The sequence below is a fragment of the Aegilops tauschii genome, chromosome 1, assembly GCF_002575655.3.
Source record: "Aegilops tauschii subsp. strangulata cultivar AL8/78 chromosome 1, Aet v6.0, whole genome shotgun sequence".
NCBI lineage: Eukaryota > Viridiplantae > Streptophyta > Magnoliopsida > Poales > Poaceae > Aegilops > Aegilops tauschii.
The window spans coordinates 216553659-216561743 of record NC_053035.3 but is presented as its reverse complement, the minus strand read 5'-3'; positions in this window follow the sequence as shown (position 1 = coordinate 216561743).

The following is an 8085-nucleotide window of genomic DNA, read 5'->3' as shown; positions in this document are numbered from 1 at the left end:
CAAGAGTCAATAGCCTTTTTCAAGGAGGCAAGATCTTTAGTATGAACATCAATGTTCGCACCAATTTTCAAGCATAGTTCATCATTTCGTGCTTCCTCATATTGGACTTTCCGCTCAAGGATTTCATATTTTTCCTTTTCCTCGGTGACGAGGGTTTCGAGTTCCTTAATGGTGATGGTGTGCTTACTCACCATCTCCATAAGCATACGAAACATAGTGAGCTTCTTTCCTTTGAGGGAGCACATGAACTTATTTAGTTTAGCAAGCATAGGATCGTCTATATCATCATCCTCATAACTATACTCCACATCAAGATACTCATCACTAGGAGTAGGAGGAGTGAAAAAATGAGGGTTTGATCGTGGGGTTACCTTGACCTTGTCAGGAGAGTGTTGGTCCTCTCCATCTTCTACCACGGCCTTTTCCATTAGGCACTTGTGAGTGTTGCCCTTGTAGTCCTTCATGTAGTTGTAGGTGAAAACATCACCACTCTTGTTGACTAGCCTCAACGTGTTTGGAGAATCTTGAGCAACTCCGGCAACACCACTAACATCATCCGGATCGGAATCTTCTTTAGCAACCATTGCTTTCCCATCTCTCTTCTTGAGCTTGGAGTTCAAAGGATTTGGCAACTTCTTCTTGGGAAAGGTCTTGGGGAACCTTGGTTTATCCTCCAACTTCTTCTTTTGGAATCTTCCTCTGAATTTTCCTGCGCTAAACTTCTTGACAAAGAGAGCCACGTCTTCATATGAAGGCCCCTCATCAGGTTCAATCTCATCACCATCTTCATTATCATCATCATCATCATCTTCTTCTTCACTTTGCTCGTCTTCACATACATGCTTGGCCTTCAATGCAAGATTGATCTTTGATGTTGGGGTACCATGCATGGCAAGATGTTTTGTAGCATTTGCCTTTGACTCTTCAAATAGCTGGAAAGTGGATATGATGCCATCCGGTGTCATTTCCTTAAAGGCATGGTGTTGTCTTATATCCCACACCATTTGGTGATGATATGGAGCAAGAGCATGAAGCAACTTATCCACAAGAAATCTCTTAGTCATGTTGAATCCATCGTGTGTCTCGTCACACTCACACGATCAATGTCAGCGGTGAGAGTCATGATACGCTCAAGAAGTTGATTGGGAGTTTCACGTTTCTCCATACAAAAGTTTTTCAATTGCCCCTTGGCAATTTCATATTGAGCAAGCCGGAGGGTGGAGGTACCGGTCTTGGTTCTTATAATACTTTCCCATAGTTCCTTGGCACTTGTGATGTGTATGAATGGTCTCCTTTGCTTTTCAACCATACCTCTCCTTATACACATGGTTGCGGTATCATTGAGATTCTTGTCATAAATTTCTCTTGGTGTAGGGTTCTTTGGATCAACCACGTGGTAACCATACTCCAAGATCTCCAGCATCTCATCGTTTCCATATCGAAGATGATCCAGCATAGCAACTCTCCACAAGGCAAAATCGGAAGTGGCATTAAGTAAAGGAGGTTTTCCTTGAGGGTTATACTTAGGTTTCTCTATTTGAGGTCTTGCATAAAGCCAAGGAACACTGGAGTGTTCATTGCTAGGAGGTTGTTGGCCAAGTGAAGGAGTAGGCACAGCTGGCCTCGAGGCCGCACCACCAGAAAGTGGTGCGAGCATCGTGGTTAGTGTGGCTATCCTCATTTCGACCAAGGCCTCAAGAGAGGCATCATGCTCCTCCTTTTGCTTAGCAAGAGCTCGTTCCAGATCCTCTGAAGTGAAGGACTTGGCTTCCGTGGAAGTCGCGCCCGTATTCTTCGGATCTCCAACAAGGGGAGTCCCATCGGGGTTCATCTCGCTCTAGGGCGGTTAAGCTACAAGAATAGAGCACGAGGCTCTGATACCAATTGAAAGGATCGATATGGACCTATAGGGGGGGGTGAATAGGTACAATTACAAATTTTAATTATTACTTAGCAATTTTAGGCAATAATGCAGAATATGAAGATGAGCCTAACAATTGCAAGTGTAGTACTAAGAGCTAAGCAGGATAAACAAGTAGAACAAGTATGTAAGTAAGCAAGCACAATATGATACAAGTAAGTGCTAAGAGACAAGTAACCACAAGTAGAGAGTTAGGGTTAGGAATAACCGCAACTCCGGGAGGCGAGGATGTATGCCGATGTTCACTTCCTTGGAGGGAAGCTACGTCACCGTTAGAGAGGTGGATGTTACCACAAAGGCACACCAACGCCACGAAGGCTCACCCTATTCTCCCTTTGAGACAACACCACAGAGGCGTTTCTCAACCACTAGTGGTAGACCTTGGGGTGGTCTTCAAACCCTCACAAACTTTTCCGGGGGTAATCACAATGGTCGATTCCTCTCCGAAAGACTCCTACCGCCTAGGAGTCTCCAACCTCCAAGAGTAACAAGAACGATGGGGAAAAGCTCAAGACTTGCTCAAATCATGAATTCCTTTGGTGCAAAGAGGGAGAAGGAGTGGATCTATCACTTGATCAGACAACTTCTCTCAAATGCTCTCAAATCCCTTAGGGATCTAAGATTTGGTGTGGAGGAGTGAGAGAGAGAGAGAGTGAAATGTGTTCTAGGGCTTGTTCAAAGTGAGTGGTCAGGCCTCTCCCGTGGGGAAGAAGGGCTATATATAGTGTGAGCACAAATATGGCCGTTGTAGTGTAAGTGAATGGGCAGGCCGGACATCCGGGCGAGGGGCCGGACATCCGGCTTGGCAAGGTACGAGGAACAAAGTAGAAGCAGAACAGAAAAACAGAGGGGCCGGACATCCGGGGGCCAAGCCCGGAAATCCGGCGTATCAGGAAGGCCCGGACATCCGGCGTGATCACTACAAAGTTACAGAACCTCAGCTATTCCACGGGTAGTAGAGGCTAGACATCCGGGATAGGGCCCAGACATCCGGCGTATCAGGAAGGCCCGGACATCCGGGGAAAACCCGGACATCCGGCGTGGAACCAGAAACCTTCTTGATATGAAGCGGGCTAAGCGCGGACATCCGGGCACGAGCCGGATATCCGGGGAGCAGCCCGGACATCCGGCATGAGGCCCGGACATCCGGCACTCCCAGGGGCAGAATAAACCAGAGAGTAGTGATAGATCAAATGAGTTATGGAAAGGAGATATTATGGCAAGAGCAAGTCTTTTACTAACCCTATCGATCCCCTCTTAATAGTGCGAGATCCTATACTCAAGGAAACAAAATATAAAATCATTTTAATACTTCATCCTTGAGTGAAACCACTTCGTATGCTCTTGATCCACACACTTTGATGAACCGGGGACCAACACCTGAGATTTAACTTGACATCCATTGTTAGTCCCCTACATGTATATTGTCATCAACATCAAAACATGATGTAAGGGCATGATTGCTCTTTCAGGTGGCAATGGAGGAGTTCAAAACAGCGTTCAAGACACATCATGGACTCTATGAATTTAAGGTTATGCCTTATGGAGTCACGGGGGGGGGGGGGGGGGCTGCGACCTTCCAAGGAAGTATGAACATTGTCCTCTCACCATTGCTGAGAAAAGGAGTGCTAGTTTTTATTGATGACATTCTAGTCCACGATGCTACTATAGAGCAGCATTTATCATTGCTGAAACAAGTGTTTCAAGTGATGTGTGAACATCAGTTTCATCTCAAGTATGCTAAGTGCAAGTTTGCCCAGTAACGGCTCACCTACTTGGGACACGTCATTAGTGCTGGTGGTGTGGCCACGGATGATAAGAATATTGCGGCAGTCCGGGATTGTCCAACTCCAACCACGGTCAAAGAGGTCAGAGGCTTCCTTGGGTTGGCTGGGTACTATCATCGTCTCGTTCGTAACTTTGGAATCATTAGCCAAACTCTGACAAATTTGCTGAAGATAGGGGCGGTATTCCAATGGACTGGGCATACGGAGGCCACATTTCAGCACCTTAAAACGGCCATCATCATCATGCTAGTGCTGGCCTTGCCGCAGTTCGATCGCACGTTTGAGGTGGAGACAGGCGCCTCTAACATGGGGGTGGGGCAGTTCTTATGAAAGACGGACATCCCTTGGCCTTCTTCAGCAAGGCCCTGGGCCCACGCAATCAAGGATTGTCAGCGTACGAGAAGGAGTTCATGGCAGTCCTTATGGCCGTGGACCATTGGCGGCCGTACCTACAAACTGGTGAATTCATTTGGGCTGATCAACGCAGTCTCTCTCACTTGGATGATCAGCGGTTGACCACGCCTTGGCAGCCTCGAGCACTCACTAATCTCTTGGGGCTGCAGTACCAGATTGTGTATCGCAAGGGGATTGAGAATCGTAAAGCTGATGCTCTATCACAACACGAGGGCACGATTGCAGCTGTGTCAGTGGCGCTTCCCACGTGGTTGGAAGAGATCACTACTGGATATCAAATGGACCAGCAAGCTCGTGCTATCCTCCAGAAGTACATTGGTTCTCGAAATGCCGCAGATCCTTACATAGTACAGGATGGGGTGATTCGATATAAAGGTCGAGTGTGGCTGGAATCCAATTCCACAGCTCATCAGATGATCTTGCATTCGGTGCACTCGATCCCAGTGGGTTGCCACTCAGGGATTCATGTCAATTATGATCATCTGAAATGCCTGTTTGCATGGCCCAACATGAAAGCTGGTGTCACCAAGTTTGTAGCTGCTTGTGGAGTGTGCAAGCAAGCGAAACCAAAGCATGTTCGCACCCCATGCCTTCTGCAGCCGTTGGAAGTGCCGCCACATCCCTGGCATACGGTCACTCTGGATTTCGTGGAAGGTTTGCCTAACTCTAGGGGTATACTTGTATCATGGTGGTTGTGGACAAGCTCACCGGATATGCACACTTTGTGCCTCTCGCCCATCCTTTCTCAGCTATCCAAGTGGCGTCAGCCTTCATGACAAGTGTTTACAAGTCTCACGGCCTTCCGTATGCTCTAGTCTTGGATCACAATCGTATCTTCACCAGCTCGGTTTGGAAGGAGCTTTTCCAGCAGGCGGGTACATACCTGCGCATATCTTCGTGAAGGAAATATGCCCTAGAGGCAATAATAAAGTTGTTATTTATATTTCCTTATATCATGATAAATGTTTATTATTCATGCTAGAATTGTATTAACCGGAAACTTAGTACATGTGTGAATACATAGACAAACAGAGTGTCACTAGTATGCCTCTACTTGACTAGCTCGTTAATCAAAGATGGTTAATTTTCCTAGACATAGACATGAGTTGTCATTTGATGAACAGGATCACATCATTAGAGAATGATGTGATTGACTTGACCCATCTGTTAGCTTAGCACAATGATCGTTTAGTTTGTTGCTATTGCTTTCTTCATGACTTATACATGTTCCTATGACTATGAGATTATGCAACTCCCGAATACCGGAGGAACACTTAGCGTGCTATCAAACGTCACAACGTAACTGGGTGATTATAAAGATGCTCTACAGGTGTCTCCGATGGTGCTTGTTGAGTTGGCATAGATCGAGATTAGGATTTGTCACCCCGATTGTCGGAGAGGTATCTTTGGGCCCTCTCGGCAATGCACATCACTATAAGCCTTGCAAGCAGTCCTGGCCATCTCAGGCTCGGCCCTGTCGGCCCACCCAGCCCCGGCCCTAAAATCCAGGGCCCAGGCCCGATGGGCTTGCCCGTGGGCCGGGCTTGGGCCTGAGTTTTGAGGCCATTAGCAGGGCCTGGACGGGCTTGGGCTTGGCATATTGGCATTTTAAGGAAGAGGCCCGGCCCACGGCCCTAAGCCCTAAGGGCTTTTCTGGGCTTTTTCCAGATGGGCCGGGCTTGGGCTTGAAAAGTAGGCCCGATGAAAGGGACTGGGAGGGCCTGGGCCTCAGTTTTCTGCCATGGTCTTTTTTAGGCCCGGCCCATGGCCAGATATACTTGCAAGCAATGTGACTAATGAGTTAGTTGCAGGATGATGCATTACGGAACGAGTAAAGAGACTTGCCGGTAACGAGATTAAACTAGGTATTGAGATACCGACGATCGAATCTCGGGCAAGTAACATACCAATGACAAAGGGAACAACGTATGTTGTTATGCAGTTTAACCGATAAAGATCTTCGTAGAATAGGTAGGAGCCAATATGAGAATCCAGGTTCCGCTATTGGTTATTGACCGGAGATGAGTCTCGGTCATGTCTACATAGTTCTCGAACCCGTAGGGTCCTCACGCTTAACGTTCGATGACGACCGGTATTATGAGTTTATGTGTTTTGATGTACCGAAGGTAGTTCAGAGTCCCGGATGTGATCACGAACATGACGAGGAGTCTCGAAATGGTCGAGACATAAAGATTGATATATTGGACGATGTTATTCGGACACCGGATGAGTTCCGGGGGTCACCCGATAAATATCGGAGTGCCGGAGGGTTATCGGAACCCCCAGGGGAACTAATGGGCCAACATGGGCCTTGTGAGAGAGAGAGGAGAGGGCCCTAGGGCTGGTCGCCCCCCTTGAGGAGTCCGAATTGGACTAGGAGGGGGCGGCACCCCCCTCTCTCCCTCTCCTTCCTTCCCCCTCTCTTCCCTTGTTGCAAACCTACTAGGAATAGGATTCTGTTGGGGATCGTTGCAGAAATTAAATTTTTTCTACGCATCACCAAGATCAATCTATGGAGTTTACTAGCAACGAGAGGGGAGTGCATCTTTATACCTTTGAAGATCGCGATGCGGAAGCGTTGCAAGAACGCGGTTGGAGGAGTCGTACACGTAGCGATTCAGATCGCGACAGAATCCGATCCAAGCACCGAACAACGGTGCCTCCGCGTTCAACACACGTGCAGCCCGGTGACGTCTCCCGCGCCTTGATCCAGCAAGGAGGAGGGATAGGTTGAGGAAGAAGGCTCCAACAGCAGCACGACGGCGTGGTGGTGGTGGAGTGGCAGTTCTCCGGCAGGGCTTCGCCAAGCTCACGCGGAGGAGGACGAGGTGTTGGGGAGGGGAGGGGCTGCGCCTTGGATGTGGTGCGGCTGCCCTCCCACCCACCTCTATTTATAGGGGCAAGGGAGAGGGGGGCCGGCCCCCTCCAGATGGATCTAGAGGGGGGCGGCGGCCAAGGGGGGAGGGTTGCCCCCCAAGCCAAGGGGGCGCCCCCTCCAGGGTTTCCCCCAAACCCTAGGCGCATGGGCCCTGGGGGGGTTTGGCGCCCAGCCCACCTAGGGGCTGGTTCCCCTCTATATTCAGCCCATAGGGCCCTCCGGGGCAGGTGGACCCTCCCGATGGACCCCCGGAACCATTTCGGTGGTCCCGGTACAATACCGATATACCCCCGAACACTTCCGGCGACCGAATAAGGACTTCCCATATATAAATCTTCGTATCCAGACCATTCCGGAACTCCTCGTGACGTCCGGGATCTCATTCGGGACTCCGAACAACATTCGATAATCACATACAAACCTTCCTTATAACCCTAGCGTCATCGAACCTTAAGTGTGGAGACCCTACGGGTTCGGGAATAATGCAGACATGACCGAGACACCTCTCTAGCCAATAACCAGCAGCGGGATCTGGATACCCATGTTGGCTCCCACATGTTCCACGATGATCTCATCGGATGAACCACGATATAGAGGATTCAAGCAATCCCGTATACAATTCCCTTTGTCAATCGGTACGTTACTTGCCCGAGATTCGATCGTCGGTATCCAAATACCTCGTTCAATCTCGTTACCGGCAAGTCACTTTACTCGTTCCGTAATGCATGATCCCATGACCAACTACTTGGTCACATTGAGCTCATTATGATGATGCATTACCGAGTGGGCCCAGAGATACCTCTCCGTCATACGGAGTGACAAATCCAGTCTCGATCCGTGCCAACCCAACAGACACTTTCGGAGATACCTGTAGTGCACCTTTATAGCCACCCAGTTACGTTGTGACGTTTGGTACACCCAAAGCATTCCTACGGAATCCGGGAGTTGCACGATCTCATGGTCTAAGGAAATGATACTTGACATTAGAAAAGCTTTAGCAAACGAACTACACGATCTAGTGCTATGCTTAGGATTGGGTCTTGTCCATCACATCATTCTCCTAATGATGTGATCCCGTTATCAAT